Source organism: Panthera pardus, unplaced genomic scaffold (assembly GCF_024362965.1).
Source record: "Panthera pardus isolate Hobbes unplaced genomic scaffold, ASM2436296v1 HiC_scaffold_12, whole genome shotgun sequence".
Lineage (NCBI taxonomy): Eukaryota > Metazoa > Chordata > Mammalia > Carnivora > Felidae > Panthera > Panthera pardus.
Window position 1 is genome coordinate 61,495,569 of NW_026526677.1, and position 18,216 is coordinate 61,513,784.

Here is an 18,216-nt window from a genome sequence, read left to right on the forward strand (position 1 = left end):
AATAAAATGACTTACTCAGTGATCTAGAGCTCTCAGGAAATGCCCAAACCAGGACTCAAGCCCAAGTCTTTTACACACCAAGCTGAAGGATCATTCTATTATCCAGCAGTATGTGAGGGTAGATGAGGAGCATATACTTATAAATTATAAGTGCTACACAAATATCCACTGGAATGGGCAAAAAAAAAAAAACAAAAAAACAAAAAAACCCAACTATTTTAATAAGACCAATAAAGAAACCCAGGCTCAGAAAGGCCTTTCCTGATCATCTGACCTCAAGCTACTCCTAATCACGTTACTCTGTCTTCTTCTCCTCATCAAAGCACTTATTGCTACCACTTAAACATTTTTTCATCTGTCTCTTCCCACTTGACTGTGAGCTCCCTTAAGAGTCTGAACCTCACATGTTCTATTCACCATTGATGCTTCAGTGGGCTGGCCATAAAATTCTGCCTCTCTGTCTCCTGATGTGGGCAGAACTGACTGATGGCCCCAGCTGCTGGCCTTCTGCATCCCTCAACTCCTCATAGCCATTCTCCTCCAGTGTCAAAGGAAATGGCAGGAGTATTGCTACAGGCCTGTTCCTGTGAGACACGAGACTCCTTTAATCAGAGACCTTCTCTTGAGAACGCTCACTGATCCAGAGGAAACTGTCCTAGAACTGTACTGCAGTCTAATCCTTCTCCTTGCCTTCTGTCACAGGAGTCAGTCCTGTACCCCACTGAAAGGCTTTGCTCCCTTCTCCCACTCCTTCCTATTATCCCTCACAGGTGTCTCACCCAATAAATCTCTTGCAGGTCTTAACTCATCTTGCATCTGCTTCTCAGAGAACCTGAACTCCTAGCCTCAGAGTCTAAAACAGTGCTTGATGAACAAGTGGTTGGGCCAGGTTCATACTGCAGGTAAACCACAAACCCAGAATTAGAACCCAGTCCTCTGGTCCTTCAGTCCAAAGCCTTTTACACTCAGATCACCAATCATCTGAGAAATATGTCCTTGGTGCCTTTGTCCAGGGGGCCATTGCTCTGATGGATTTTTTGAAGGGAAAATGTATTCACTAATGGTCAAGTCCCACAGCTGGCCTCTCAGCCATGATTGTAATTATGGGGACTCTAGTGGGTGTAAGAACATTTGTCCCAGATTCAGAGGAAATGGAAGCTATGGTTTAGGTCAGTGAGGAAAATCTGGCTTAGGTTTAAATTAAAAGCAGCAAGAACTCTGTATGATGTCCTCTTAAAGGAATATAAGGAGAGCGCCTACCTTGGCAAAGCCACAGAAAGTCAAGAGAGCGCAAAGGCAGCGGGAAGTCTTTCCCAGGACTTTGTGCATGTGCTGAAGACTCTGTACGGGGACTTTGATGACTTGAGGCAAGGACTGCATCTGGAATTTCAGGATATGGGCTTAATAGTTAAGAGCATGGACGTTGGAACCAGACTGTCTGGGTCTGAATCCCAGCTCCTTTGCTTACTAGTTGTGTGAATTAGGGAAAGTTACTGAACCTCTGTGTGCCCCAGTTTCCTCATCTGTAAAATGGGAATAATAATAGGTATCTATCTCATAAGATTATATGAGTTAAGATCTGTGAAATGCTCAGAATGGTCCCTTGCACAGAGTAAGCTCTATGTAAATATTAGCTTTTATTAGGAGTATTAGTACATTTAAAGAGACACCTTTGTTTTTGAGCACCTCAATAAATTAAGTGTAATGTATCTCAAATCAAGGAAGTCAGCAAGGTTTATCTGATAAACACACTAATCACGCTCAGTAAAAATGTTCTGGAGTTTGGGGAAAATAGAGACAGTGTTACTTAGGATGTTTCAGTATGGGGGACAGAAGAGGAGCATGGTGCATATACTCAAAGGACCGCTGTGAAGATCACTGGGAAGGCAACGACGATTTATGTGCCACACGTTTAAGAGATATTCAGTGTGCGCTTATCATGTACCAAACCCTGTGCTGTGTAATTTAAGTGGGCTCTTATCTAATCTTCATAATGATCTTGTGAAGAATGTCTTGTTTCTATTTTAGTGATACAGAAATTGAGGCTCAGAAAAGTAAATTAACTTACCTGTGTTAAGACTGACGTCATCAATGTTGTGGGTTCATGTATTTATATGATGCCAAGACTACGCTCTTTGTATTAAAGTGGCCTTCTAGATCAGTGTGTATGTGTGTGTGTGTATATATATGTATGTATGTACACATGTGTATAAAGTGTAGGTAGGTACACTTTATAAATTATATAGCCTTATGTAAATGTTAGATGCTATCACCATCACCATAGTCTGGAACACTAGCTGGAAGCCAAGAAACCCAGGTGCCAATTCTAGCCTTGCCAGTTAGCTGTAGGATTTTGAGCAAATTAGCTCCCCTCCTTTGACCTTTGGATACTGTGTTATTTGAGGAGTTTGGAACTAAACCCTCTCTAAGGGCATTTTCAAGACCTCATATTCTAGAATTTTCTCATTCTATGAAATCTATTCCCTTCTCTGTCTTGGCTGAGTGTTTTGGCTAATATGATTCACCAGCCATGAAGAATTTTGTTCACTGACTTCATCCACAAAAGGGGCGAGGAGATGGTGAATAAAAGCAAACAATAAACAAATGATAGCTATGTAAAATGAAATTTAGGTCAGTGGCACACCCTGTCTCTTCAGTCTAGTTAGTACATCATCCATCTTGAGTTTTTATTTTTTTAAATTATTTATTTTTGTTTATCGTTGTACTTTATAGCATGTTTGCAGCAGACCAATATTTTTACACTGTGTCCCAGCCTTCCCAGGTCACCATGGGAGTGAGAGAGGGCAGGCCTTCTGGGTCCACCTCAAGCTGGCAGCACTTGACTCTCTGTCCCCTGCAATATTCAAGGTGGCTTCCTTTCACCTGTTTTATATGTTATGTTCCATGCAAGATACAGTTAACAAGCAATGCAAAGAAAAAAGCTTGAAAATTACCATTTTGGTCTCCAATTTTAGTTTATAGTTGAAGAAACTAAGATCAACACACTGAATCAGTAACAAAGCTGAAACTTAAAACCAGGACTTTGACTCCCAATTCATATCCTAGAGACAGATGACCATGCCTACTGATTTTATTGAGCTCAGAATCCTACAAAGAGCTGTATGTGAGTGGATGTTTAAATAATCAAGATCTTCTGAGGCCCAAGGTGACTTACCCCTAAAATCAAAGTCATAATTCTATCTCTAGAAGAAAAATAGACTCAGATTGGGCTTTGGAATCTGGTCTGGGACCAATTCAACAATACTTAATTACCCTCCTTCTCTAAAGATAATCAGAAGCAACTCAAAGAACAAAAATGGGGGGACGTCTCAAGAGATGTCTGAGAGCTGTCAGAGGCTTCTGGGATTGAAGAGTTGGGACGAGGTGCTCTCCTCTCTAGCAGTCTATGGGTTCTGGCAGGTAAACACTAGACCTAATCCATGCTGGCTGCCTGGGGGCTGGTGAGGGGGCATGTCTGGTACGAAAGGGAAAGCAGGAAGAGGGATCCAGGCTCAGAATGAAAAGAAGAGGGTTGGGTTTCTCCCCGACGCCTTCTCCTCTTCCAGGGGGGCTGGGCCTCCCTGGAGGCCTGGGCTAGAGCCTGCTCCAGAAGAGCACAGGGGTGCCTGTGGGGATTTTATGGAGTTCATGTCCCAACTCAAAACCTACTCTCAGTGTGAGCAGACCCAGCTGTAGACAAAAGAAAACAAACAAAAAAAGATGGAGGATGAAGGCCTGATATTTCAGAGTTATTTAGAATAACATTTTTCTTTTTAAAAAAGGCATGAGGATTTCAGATCTGGCTGGAAACTAGTCTGGATGTTTATTTTCCTCATTGTCTCAGTGGAAAAAAAGGGTGGGTGATTCAGACAGCAGCCTCCGCCTCTGGGCTGGGGCCCGGGTCAGTCTCTACTCTGTTCTTTGCTCCTCAAGGAACTTGTCAGCCTCAGGAGAAGCTACATTTTACCTCCCACATTTGCTCTAAGCTTCCAATAAGGATCCCCCAGAGGAGCTGGGGGATCTGAGCTCGGCCAAAAAACAAAACAAAACAAAACAAAAACAAAACCACCAAGAGCAAAAGGTAGGAGAGGGAACAAGGGAGGAGATGGTCCTCCCAAGGATAAGAAGAGAGAAAGGGTGAGGTCTCTGAGAAAGGCCTCTTTCCACCCTGCCCTCCTCCATTCATGGCTCTCCCACTCACTGCATCTGGGGGAAAGGACCAAGGTCACCAGAGGGCATCTGGGTGGACTGCCTGGCTCCACCACAGCCCTCCCTGCTGTCCAATGTTCAGCTGGAATAAGGGGTCCTGACCTTTAAGGCACCAGTCCTTCTTTCTAGAAAGGAAGGAGCTGTTTGAAGATAGCCCCTTCCTGCCTTTGATAATAGTCTCCCACTGAAGGTTGAAGATTTCCCAAAAGCATCCAGTGGGGACTCAGGACTTAAAGCAATTCTGCTGTCGAGTTACTAGGGAAACTCATGGATCACTAGAAGTTTCAGTATTTACAAAATACTTAAAGGTGGGGCAGCCTAACTCAAAGCTGTGGTAGAGGTAAAGAACAGTTAGTTGGAACTCTGGGAAGTCCTTATTCCACAGAGCTGGGCATATGACTGCCATGAAGCTCCTGTGAGGGGGGGTCAGAAGAAGGGAAAGAGCTAAAATGATACATAGCATATGGAGGAGGCCCAGGCCTTATTTCAAAATCTTCAAGAATTACTAAGGACACTCCCTGAGTTCTAGTTCTAGTGGTTTTTTAGCTAGTCTAAGATGGATTGTGCTAAATAACATGTATTGGTGAGGGTGTAGAGAAAAAGGAACTCTCACGCATGGTTGGTGGGAATGCGAACCATGCAGCCACTGCGGAGAACAATATGGAGGTTCCTCAAAAGTTAAAAATAGAACTACCATATGATCCAGTAACCACACTACTGGGTATTTATCCAAAGAGTACAAAAACACTAATTTTATTTAAAAAATTTTGGGGGGCGCCTGGGTGGCTCAGTTGGTTAAGCGTCCACCTTCGGCTCAGGTCACGATCTCACAGTTGGTGGGTTCAAGCCTCACATTGGCCTCTGTGCTGACAGCTCAGAGACTGGAGCCTGCTTCCGATTATGTGTCTCCTTCTCTTTCTGCCCCTCCCCTGCTTGCACTCTGTCTCTGTCTCTCAAAGATAAATAAAAATGTTAAAAAAATAAATAAAACAATTTTTTTAATGTTTATTTTTTGAGAGAGAGAGAGAGAGACAGACAGACAGAGTATGAGTAGGGGGGTGCAGAGAGAGAGAGACACACAGAGACAGAATCTGGAGAGGCTCCAGGCTCTGAGCTGTCAGCACAGAGCCCCATGTGGGGCTTGAACCCACAGGCCATGAAATCATGACCTGAGCTGAAGTTGGGCTTAACCAACTGAGCTACCCAGGCGCCCAACAAAAACACTAATTTTAAAAGATACATACACCCTTATGTTTATTGCACCATTATTTACAACAGCCAAATTATGGAAGCAGCCCAAGTGTCCATCAACTGATGGATAAAGATGTGGTATATATACACAATGGAATATCACTCAGCCGTAAAAAAGAATGAAATATTGCCATTTGCAACAACATGGATGGAGCTACAATGTATTATGTTAAGCAGAAAAAGTCAGAGAAAGACAAATACTGTATGATTCCATGCCTATGTGGAATTTAAAAAAAACACAAAAAGTGAACAAAGGAAAAGAAAGAAAGAAACCAAGAAGCTGACTCTTAACTATAGAGAACTGATGGTTACCAGAGGGGAGGTAGATGGGGGGGATGGGGATAAAGGAGTGCACTTGTGATTAGCGCTGGGTGTTGTATGGAAGTGTTGAATCACTATATTATATACCTGAAACTAATATAATACTATATGTTATCTATACCTGAATTAAAATAAAATTAAATAAGATAGATTATGCTACCTTGCTAATTTAGCCCTCAAAGTTTAATATTCATGTATAGACAGCACTTTACTTTCTAAATGGTCAGTTCTCAGTAACGTAGAAACTTCCTGCTTTTACCCCCTGCTGGCTATTTTGTGACTTACGAGAAGCTGTAGCAAACAGGTCTGCGAAGCAGAGCTAGGACTAATGAGGAGGTAGAGCACACAGTCCTTGGACGGAGTTAAAGCCTTGGACTCTAGCCTCAGCAACACTGCTTTCTGCACCATTTAAACCTTAGCATCCTTACCCGTGCAAGAGGAAGAATGCTAGCAGCCCTATCTTATTTTGTTTGTTTCTTTACACTGAAAGGAGACTGTATAAGTGTTTTGTAGTCTGTCAAGTTCTCTAAGGACACCAGATACTTAAATCCTGTTCATCTTGACCTAAACATATAAAAATCATCATCACCACAACCACTACAGGGAAAACAGTGAACCAAGCAGGTATTGTTCACACTGTGCAACTATTGTCCTACCTTCCTCCCAACAACTGAGAGGGAGCATCACTTCCACTTTATAGATGATGAAACCTCAAAGAGATAAAGTTATTTATGCAGTATCATAGAGCAAATAAATCACAGAGCTGGGACTCAAGTACAGCTAGTGTGCCTTTCAGAGTCCATGTAAAAATGGCTGTGCAGGCCTCAGAATAGTTACTGAATACATAAAGGAGGGAGGGGACAAAGGGAAGGAGTCCTCGCCTTGGAGGATTCAAAGGATAGGGGTGAGGGCTTCCTAACAGTGGATGCCTCCTGAGCCCATGAATAATTCATCAAAGCTCTGTGCTGATGGCTGGTTCTTTTTGTGTGTGGTGCATCTGGTCAGGGACAGCTGCCCACAACTGGGCCACAAATGTGAGGACTCAGACTCGCCTGCTCATAAACAGAGCTCACAGAAGCTTCCTGCTCCCTTACTCTGGGGACTGAAGGCTATTTTGATTCCCAGAGGAAGATGGGGTTCTTATTTTTGTGCTTGTGCGTACATCTGTGCGCACACACCCCCCGCCGCCCCCCCAGACTCTACACATGTGATATGAAACCTTCTTGATATTCTTGGAATTGCTTTTCCTTCTGGAGCATCATCCCTGGTTTCCTTTTGGACAGAGTTTCCTCCATCCTTATGTCCATATTTAGACTCAGTTTCACTCCTGGTCTGTTCTTGATCCTAGACAGCTTTTATCCTAGGCATTTTTGGCTAGGGTATGTGAGGAGTTGGAGGGTGGCAGTAGAAAGAAGAAGCTGGGGGTGGCAATAAGGCTTTTTTTTTTTTTTTTTTTTTTTAAGACTCCATCTGCCATAGAACCTCTTCCAGACGAAAGTGAAAAACAGAAGTGTTTTTTTTTTTTTTAATGGGTCCCATCACAACTCTTACATAAAGAAGGAAAAAGGGTATATCTGCTTGAAGGAGGCTTCCCATGGAATGGAATGTTTCCAGGATCAAGCAGTGAGCAGGGATACAGCCTTGCACAGCCCCAGGGGATAGCTCTGCACAGAACACAAGGCCAATACTCCTCTGGGGACTATGAAACCAAAGTGGCTGTCAGAGGTCTGAGGTCTGTCTTGGTGAATCCAGAGAGAAGCAGAGTCACTGGGGGAGAAGATAATTTTATCTCTATTCAACAAAAGGACACTGGGATTCCAATCACATGACCTGTTCATATAACCCCAGAGTTGTGATTCAAACTCAGGTACCCTTACCCCCAGCCTACAGATTCAGCAATAGTGTGTGATAACTGGATTAAAACCCTAGAGTTTACTAAATTCTTGGGACAGTCCAGTGGAAGGATTTGAGCAATATGGGTTGGTGAGGAGGGAAACCTGAGCCAGCTGTAGGACCCCTTGTGGAAGGGGTCAGAGAGTGCTTCCAGCCCAACGCATAAGGTCCAAAGAGGCAACAATATCTGGGCTTGGTTCTGGCAGATGTTTATATTCCAGGAGGTAAGAGACAAAGAGCATATTACTTAAAAAAATTTTTTTTATGTTTAGTTTTATTTTTTTAATTTTTTTTTTAACGTTTATTTATTTTTGAGACAGAGAGAGACAGAGCATGAGTGGGGGAGGGGCACAGAGAGAGGGAGACACAGAATCTGAAGCAGGCTCCAGGCTCCTAGCTGTCAGCACAGAGCCCGACGCGGGGCTCGAACTCATGGACCGTGAGATCCTGACCTGAGCTGAAGTCGGACGCTTAACTGACCAAGCCACCCAGGCGCCCCTGTTTATTTAGTTTTTGAGAGAGAGAGACAGAGCATGAGTGGCAGAGGGGCAGAAAGAGAGAGGGAGACACAGAATGAGAAGCAGGCTCTGGGTTCTGAGCTGTCAGCACAGAGCCTGATGCAGGGCTCGAACTCACGGACCATGAAATCATGGCCTGGGCCAGAGTCAGGGGTTCAACCAACTGAGCCACCAGGCACCCCAAGAGGCAGCATATTATAATGCAAAGTCATACCTGGGTTAGACTAGAATCTTGGCTGTCATTTTCTAGCTGTGTGATTTTGGGTCAAAACTATTCCTCCCTCAAAGGATTCATGTGAATTTTTAGTGAAACTTTATGCAGAGCTCCTACTTCACATAGAGTACATGCTCAATATATAGCTCCAATTATTTTCTTTTGTGGCCACTGAGGGTTAGGCGTCAGTACTGGGTGTTTTCCATATAAGAAGGCTGCTGACACTGACACCCAAGAGACTGGATTATTCTCAGTAAGCCCCAGCAAAACGAGAGCAGTGTTGTATGAAGGAAGCCTCAGGGACAGATGACAGAGAGCCCATGTGAACCCAGCCGAGGCAGGTAGGAGGACAGAGAAGAGCTGGGGTCCTGGAGTGCTAGGCAGGGAAGAAGAAGCACTCATTCTCCTTATTTGAAAAGAATGGAAATAAGTCAGTCAGAGAAGGACAATATCATATGTTTTCACTCATATGTGGATCTTGAGAAACTTAACAGAAGACCATGGGGGAGGGGGGGGGGAAGTTACAGAGGGAGGGAGGCAAACCATAAGAGACTCTTAAGGACTGAGAACAAACTAAGGGTAGATGGTGGATGGGGGAGAGGGGAAAGTGGGGGATGGGCAGGGAGGAGGACACTTGCTGGGATGAGCACTGGGTGTTGTACGTAAGCCAATTTGACAATAAATTATATTTAAAAATGAAAACATTAAAAATTAAAAAAAGAAAAGAATGGAAACACAGTTGATAAAAGTGATTAAATGAAATAAATAAAAGTAGGTAATCAAATGTTAATTTCCTTCCTGCTTCTCCTCTATTCCTGACTCTCCGTTAAAAAACCCCACTTATTTGGGTGATTAGGCTTTAATTCCTTATCTGAGGGTTTTATAGACATAATCCATTTTTAAGAAAGTCTCTAAATTAAAACGTAAGCCATTATGTGGCCAGATCTTTTAACACAGTAAATTCTCCTATGATGGAAGAAAAGCCTGTTGTCTCCCTCAGAAAGATCTCACAAAGAATCCAAAACTTCTGTTACAGACAATATCCTTGCTCTGGTAATGAAACTACCTGGCATCTAATAAAATAACCCCCTTAAGAAAAGAAGTTGAAGGTTTAAGGGAATATATCTTTTAAAAGACAAGGGTAGTGGAAAAATACTGACTTGATTATTTGTTACTTTTCCCTCCTCCCTTCCCTCACTGAGCTGGTGGTACAGGCTGGTGTCTCCATGCTTGGTGATGCCTCTATTACAGTACTCCCCCGTGACTGCCTGGTTAGAGGTCTGCCCCCTTCACTAGACTAAGATATCTGAGCACTGGAACTCTACTGGTCATCTTTGTAACCTCAGTGGTTGTGACGAGGACCATCACAAAATAAGCACATGAATGGATGAATTTTCCTACCAAAGAAAACAAGCCTAGATAAATATGTGGTTCTACATATTTGCATTTGAACTGTACTTAAATCCTATACAATAAAAGGATCCAGATAATAATTCCTTTTTAAATTTGTGATTAAAAAAATATATTTGCACCAAGAGTAGTTTTTGTTATATCTCAAGGATATGTTTGTCTTGGTAGGAACACCTCTAATCCCACAAGGAAATAATTCAATTAAAAGGAATTTGCTCACATAGATTAATGGAACAGAAGAGAAAACCCAGGAAATAAACCCATAATTACATGGCCAATTAATCTTCGACAAAGGGGGAAAGAATATGCAGTGGGAAAAATAGTCTCTTCAACAAATGGTGTAGGGAAACTGGACAGCCACATGCAAAAGAGTGAAACTGGACACTTTCTTACACCATACACATAAATAAACTCAAAATGGATTAAGACCTAAATGTGACACTTGAAACCATAAAAAATCCCTGAAGAGAGCAGAGGCAGTGATTTCTCTGACACTGGTTGTAGCAGCTTTTTTTCCTAGATGGGTGTCCTGAGGCAAGGGAAACAAAAGCAAAAATAAACTATTAGGACTTCATCAAAATAAAAATTGATTGTTGTGAAGGAAACGATCAACAAAACTAAAAGGCAACCTATGGAATGGGAGAAGACATTTGCAAATAACATATCTGATAAAGGGTTAGTACCCAAAATAAATAAAGAGCTGATACAACTCAACACCCAAAAAACAAATAATCCAATTAAAAAATGGGCAGAAGAGGGGCGCCTGGGTGCTTCAGTTTGCTAAGCATCTGACTCTTGATTTCAGTGCAGGTCATGATCTCACAGTTCATGAGATCAAGTCCTGTGTTAGGCTCTGCTCTAACAACGCAGGGATTCTCTCAGCCCTTCCCCAGCTTACATGCATGTGCTCTTTCTCAAAATAAATAAATACTTTTTAAAAAATGGGCAGAAGACATGAACAGATATTTCTCCAAAGAAATCCAGATGGCAACAGACACATAAAAAGATGCTCAACATCACACATCATCAGGAAAATGCAAATCAAAACCACAATAAGATATCACATCACACCTGCTGGAATGGCTAAAATAAAAAATACAAGAAGAAAAAATTAAAAAACACAAGAAACAACAGATATAGGCGTGGATGTGGAGAAAAAGGAACCCTCGTGCACTATTGGTGGAAACGCAAACTGGTGCAGCCACTGTGGAAAACAGTATGGACGTTCGTCAGAAAGTTGGAAATAAAACTATCCCGCAATCCAGTAATCACACTATTGGGCATTTACCCCCCAAATACAAAAACACTAATACAAAGGGATACATGCACCACTATTATTTACAACAGCCAAACTACAGAAGTAGCCCAAATGTCCCTCAATAGCTGAATGGATAAAGAAGATGTGGGGTGTGTGTATGTGTGTATGCATGTGTGTGTCTATGTGTATGAATGAAATCTTGCCATTTGCACCAACATGGATGTATCTAGAGTATATTATGCTAAGTGAAAAAAGTCAGTGAGAGAAAGACAAATACCATATGATTTCACTCATATGTGGAATTTAAGAGACAAAACAAATGAGCATAGGAAAAAAGAGAGAAATCAAGAAACAGACTCTTAACTAGAGAGAGCAGAGGGTTACCAAAGGGGAGGTGGGGGAGCAGTGGGTGAAACAGGTGATGGGGATTAAAGAGTACATTTATTATGATGAGCACTGAGTAATGTATAGAATTGTTGAATCACTATGTTGTAATATAATATTGTATGTTAACTATACTGGAATTAAAATTTAAAAACTTAATTAAAAAAAAGCAATTGCTTTCTGATTACTTTCTTCCCCAATCATACCTATTATTATTTTTTTTTAAGCTGAGGTATTCTTTGGACCTATCTCTAACATTTATGAAAGCCTGGAGATTGGGGTTGGGGAGCTAAGTCTATGGTTTTTCCCTCCTGCCTTTTTTTTTTTTTAATTTTTTATGTTTTTATTTTATTTTTGAGAGAGAGAGACAGAGTGTGAATGGGGGAGGGGCAGAGAGAGAGTGGGAGACTCCAGACTCTGAGCTGTCGGTGGAGAGCCTGACGTGGGACTCAAACTCACAGACTGTGAGATCCAACCTGAGCTGAAGTTGGATGCTTAACCGACTGAGCCACCCAGATGCTCCTCCCTTCTGTTCTTTTGATTCCTTTTTTATTCTCTCTCTCCCTTTTTTCCCCAATAAGCTTTTTATTCTTTCATCAGGAATAAAATAAAGGGAAAAACAAAAAATTCGTGAAGCCTATAAATGACAGAAATTTGGGGAAATTCCATTCAGGAAACAAAGATTATACCAAAGATCCTAAGAGTAAATGCAGACTCATAATCTGCAAGGAAGAATAGAATCACAGAATTGCTAAGACAGGACATCTAGTCCAGGCACAACTGACTACATAATTTGTAGAGTCTGGTACAAAGTGAAAATGAGGCTCCTTGTTCAAAAGTTAAGAACTTCAACACAAATAAATGGAAAGATATCTCATGTTTATGGATTGGAAGAATTAACATTGTTAAAAGGTTCACACTACCCAAAGCCATTTACAGATTCAGTGAAATCCCTATCAAAGCTCCAATGTCATTAAAAAAAAATTTTTTTAATGTTTATTTATTCTTCAGAGAGAGAGAGAGAGAGAGAGAGACGGAACATGAGTGGGGGAGGGGCATAGCAAGAGAGGGACACAGAATCCGAAGCAGGCTCCAGGTTCTGAGCTGTCAGCATATAGCCTGACGCGGGGCTCGAACTCACAAGCCAAGAGATCATGACCTGAGCTGAAGTCGGACACTCAGTGGAGACAAGTGGGCACCCCTCCCAATGTCATTTTTTTTTTTTTACAATAACAGAAAAACAATTTTAAAATTCATATGGAACCACAAAAGATTCCAAATAGCGAAAGCAATCCTGAGAAAGAAGAATAAAGTTGCAGGTATCACACGTCCTGATTTCAGCCTATATGACAAAGCTATAGTAATCAAAACAGTATGGTATGACATAAAAACAGACACACAGATCAATGGAACATAATAGAAAGCCTCACATGTATGGTCAACTAATATTTGACAAGGGAGCCAAGCATACTCAGTGGGGAAAACATAGTGTCTTCAAAAAAAATGGTGCTAGGAAAACTGGATACTGACATGCAACAAATGATACTGGACCCTTATATTATATTACTCACAAAAACTAACTCAAAATGGATTAAAGATTTAAATGTAAGACCTAGGGGCATCTAGGTGGCTCAGTTGGTTGAGCATCCCACTCTTGATTTCAGCTCAGGTCATCATCTCATGGTTCTTGGGATAGAGCTCTGCATCTGGCTCTGCACTGACAGTGCAAAGTCTGATTGGGATACTCTCTCCTTCTCTCTCTGCCCCTCCCCCACTCATGTGTGCATGCTTAGATAAATAGATAGATAAATGTAAGATCTGAAACCATAAAACTCCCAAGAGAAAACAGAAAAAAAGATTCCTTGATGGTGGTATTGGCAAGGAGTTTTTTGGATATGATACGAAAAATACAAATAAGAAAAGCAAAATTAAACAAATGGAACTACATTAAACTAAAAAGCTTTCGTGGCTCAGTCAGTTAAGCACCAGATTTAGGCTCAGGTCATGATCTCACAGTTTGTGAATCTGAGACCTGCGTTCAGCTCTGTGCTGACAGCTCAGAGCCTGGAGCCTGCTTTGGATTCTGTGTCACCTCTCTCTCTGCCCCTCCCCCACTCATGCTGTCTCTCTCAAAATTAAATAAACATTAAAAAAATAAAAAAAAAAACAAACTAAAAAGCTTTGGCACAGCAAAAGTAACAAGATGAAAAGGCAATCAAAGAAATGGAAGAAGATATGTATTTTCAAATATCTGATACGGGGTTAATATCTAAAGTACATAAGGAATTCCTACAACTCAATAGCAAAAACAAAAATAAAAACAGATAACCCAATTAAAAAGTGGTCATAGGATCTGAATAGACACTCTTCCAAGGAAGATATTCATATGGGCAACAGTTACCTGAAAAGGCACAGGTCATTAATTATCAGGGAAATGCAAATAAAACCAAAACCACAATGAGAGAGCCTGCTAATGGGCTATTATCAAAAACTAAGAGATTACTGTGAGCAAGCATGTAGAGAAAAGGGAACCCTTGTGACTACTGGTGGGAACATAAATTGGTACAGCCACTATGGAAAACAGTATGGAGGTTTTTCAAAAAATTAAAAATAGAACTACCATATGATCCAGCAATTCCAATTATGCGTATATATCTGAAGGAACTGAAATCACCTTGAAGAGGTATCTACACCCCCATATTCACTGCAGCACTACTGATAATAGCCAAGACATGGAAACAATCTGTGTCCACTAATGGATGAATGGATAAAGGAAATTTTATAAATACATATGTAATATTATTCAGTCATAAAAAATAAGTAAATCCTGCCATTTATGACAATATAGATGAACCTTGAGGGCATTATGCTAAGTGAAATAAGTCAGAGAAGAACAAATACTGTATAACCTCAGTTAATACGTGGAAGCTGAAAAAAAAAACAAACTCACAGAAACAGAGAGTAGATTGGTGGTTACCAGGGGCAGAGGCAGGGGAAATGGATGAAGATCAAGGGTACAAACTTCTAGTTATAAAACGAATTAGTCTTGTACAGACGAATGTACAACATAGTGACTATAGTTAATAATACTGTAATATATATTTGAACATTGTTGAGAGAACAGGTGTTAAAAGTTCCCACCATATACACACACAAATCCTAACTATGTGAGATAATAGATGTGTTAACTAACCTTACTGTGGTAATCATTTTGCAACATACACATGTATCATATCATCACACTGTACACCTTAAACAATTATAAAAAAAAAAATGAAGGACTTCAAAATGGGGAGAGTACAGCATTACCCAAGTGCAAGGCTAAGGGTGGAGCCCTGTGAGACTGCATAGGTCTCATGCTCATGATGCTGGCCCTAAGTCTGGACGGGGGTTCCCAAACCTGGCTGGCTGTCAGAATCAACTTAGGAACTTTAAAAAATAAACTGAGATATAATTCATGTATCATAAATTTCCCCAATTTCAAAATGCAAAATTCAGTAGTTTTTAGTATATTCACAAAATTTTACAACCATCATCACTATCAAATCCCAGAACATTTTATCCCCCTAAACGAAATCCCATACTCGTTAGCAGGCACTCCTCATTCTCCCACTGTCAACCACCAATCTATCTCCTGTCTCTATGGATTTGCTAATTCTGACATTTCAAATAAATGGAATAAAAAACTATGTGATGCGTTGTGTTTTCTTCCATTTAGCACAATGTTTTCATGATTCATGCATGTGTAGAATGTACAACGTGGAATGTTAGATCATTCCATTTTATGGCTAAATAATACACACACACCACACCACATACTGTTTACTTGTTGGATAATGGACTAACCTGATGGATAATTCAGGTTGTGTTCACTTTTTGGTCATCATGAATAGTGCTGCTATGAACGTTTCTGTGCAAGTTTTTGTGTGAACATTTGTTTTTATTTCTCTTGAGTATATGCTTAGGAAGAGAATTACTGGGTTGTAGGTTTAACTTTTTGAAAAATTTCCACACTGTTTTCTGCAGTAGCTGTACCATTTTACACTCCTGCTAGCAATGCTGAGGGATAGATGAGTAATGGATGTTTCCCCACACCCCTGCCAACACTTGTCATTGTCCATCTTTTTGATCACAGCCATTCTAGTAGGTATGAAGTGGTATCTCATTGTGGTTTTGATTTCCATTTTCTAATGCGTAATCATGTTCAGCATCTTTTCATGTGCTTATTGACCATCTATTCTATGTATTTTCTCTGGAGAAATGTCTACACAGTTCCTTTGCCCGTTTTCAAATGGGGTCATCTTTTTGTTGCTGTTATTGACTTGTAAGAGCTCCTTTTATATTCTAGATACTAGACCTTTATCAGGTATATGACCCAGAAATATTTTCTCCCATTCTGTAGAAAGGGCTTTAGAAACTATTTTTTTTTAACGTTTATTTATTTTTGAGACAGAGAGAGACAGAGCATGAATGGGGGAGGGTCAGAGAGAGAGGGAGACACAGAATCTGAAACAGGCTCCAGGCTCTGAGCGGTCAGCACAGAGCCCGACGCGGAGCTCGAACTCCCAGACCTCGAGATCATGACCTGAGCCGAAGTCAGATGCCTAACCGACTGAGCCACCCAGGCGCCCCTAGAAACTATTGATTCCTTAGCCTAAAATCAGATCTACTGAATCACCACCTGTAATTTAAAAGGTAAAGAGCTTTCAGGTGATTCAGATGACCCAAGAGGCTTGGGAATGAGTAATTCAGACCAGGGCTTCTCAAAATTTAATTGTATACAAAATTTAATGTGCATACAAATCACCTGGAGATCTTAACAAAATTCAGATTTTGGGGCAACCAGAACACCACCATTAGAATACTACGGTAATCACTGTTGCACAGATGATGACTGTGAGCATCCATTGGTGAGTGTTAGAATTAGGGCGAAAGTTTAAGGAGAAATAGGATAATTGATCATTAAAGTATTTCCTCCAAAATATTTATTAATTGCAAAAGCAAAGACAGTGACTTTACAGTGGAGAAACTTGGCAGATACCACCTTAACCAAGAGATCAAGGTTCACATGACCAGTAGGTAATAAGACATACTGCTACCACGTGTCCTCTGATACAATGTGAGAAAGGCACACCTCTGTGTACTCTCCCCCAAACTGATAGCCTCCATCTAATCATGAGAAAACATCAGATAAACCCAAACTGAGGGACACTCTACAAAATATCTAACCAATACTTTTTGAAAGTATCAAAGTCAAAAAAAAAAAAAAAAAAGAAAGAAAAAAAAAGAAAGACTTAGGAACTGTCACAGATTGGAGGAGATATGGAGACATAATCACTAAATCTAATGTGGTATGCTGGACTGAATCCTGAAGGAATCAAGGCAAGGGTGAAAAAGAGGTGAAATCCAAATATACTGTACTTGAAAGCTTTGTACCAATGTTAACTGCCCAGTTTTGATAGCTGTACCATGGTTGAGTAAGATAGGGAAAGCTGAGGGAAAGGTACATGGGAACTTACTGTACAATTTTTGCAACTCTACTGAAAGTCTAAGATTATTTCAAAATAAGTTTAAAAAATACATATATATTCTGATTCTGCAACTCAGAGTTGGAAGTTCCCATGAGAAGCTGATGCTTTGGGTTCCCCAACCCCACTCTAAGTAGCAAGAGTCTAAACTAGCTGTTTTCAGACTTAATCGTGCATCAGAATCGTGGACCAGAATCACCAATCTGTAAAAACACAGATTGCTGGGCCCTACTCCAAGAGTTTCTGATTCAGTAAGTCTGGCTGGGGTGATCCTAAGAATCTGCATTTCTAACAGGTTCTCAGATGATGTTGATGTTGCTGATGAGCTAAGAATGGTTTCCGTGTTTTTTAATTTTTTTAAATTTATTTATTTATTTTGAGAGAGAGCACGCACACGCGTGCACATGAGTGGGGAAGGGGCAGAGAGAGGAGAGAAAGAATCCCAAGGAGGCTTTACACTGCTGAACCCATGAACTGTGAGATCATGATCCAAGCCAAAATCAAGAGTCAGATGTTTAAAAGACTGAGCCACCCAGGAGCTCCAGTTTGTATGTTTTTAGAGGGTTGCAAAAAAAAATTGGCCTTCAAATATTTACAGAAAATGGTTGCTGAGCCTCGGATGCTTGCTACTCAGAATGAAGCTGTGAACAGACACTTATGCCTAGGTCACACCCCTGAGATTCCTAGTGAGCTGATCTGGCATGGGTCCTTGGCATCAACATTTTAAAAATGCTCCCCTTTAATTCTGTTGTGCAACCAGGTTTAAGAACTACTGATTTAAGCTCTCCGCCTGCCTCAGGAAAAAAAAAAAACCCAAACATAAAAACCTATTTCTCAATCATCCCCAAGTTTGGGGATGAGCCCAAACAACTGTCAAAGGGCATTTCTGCAACTTAAAACTCAGTTACAAAAGTTGGGCTACTATTCTGTGAAAGTCAACAAGACCCAAATATAAATCGGCATTTCCCTCTCTCACCTATCCCCTCCCAAGTGAATATAAAAGAACACTGGATTATATATCAACAGTAATTACCCCAAACCCAAAGGAAAAAAAGTGGCACATGTAGCTGTGCAGGATGGTCTGAAATAGATGGGCTAGAACACGGAGAGGTGGACCAGAGAAGGAATCAAGGTGAGGACTGCCCTCTGGGATAAGTGGTGGGTAAGAGAGCACAGAGGGCTAGAAAGCTGAGGGAAGGGGAGAAAGGTGCAGGGCTGAGAAATGGAGTG

General features: G+C 41.0%; 1 protein-coding gene across 1 annotated transcript in view; it reads right to left on the reverse strand.

Annotated features, from left to right (window-relative positions):
- Positions 1–18,216, reverse strand: part of GAB2 (GRB2 associated binding protein 2) — a 188,774-nt gene that overhangs the window by 41,501 nt on the left and 129,057 nt on the right. The window lies entirely within an intron of this gene.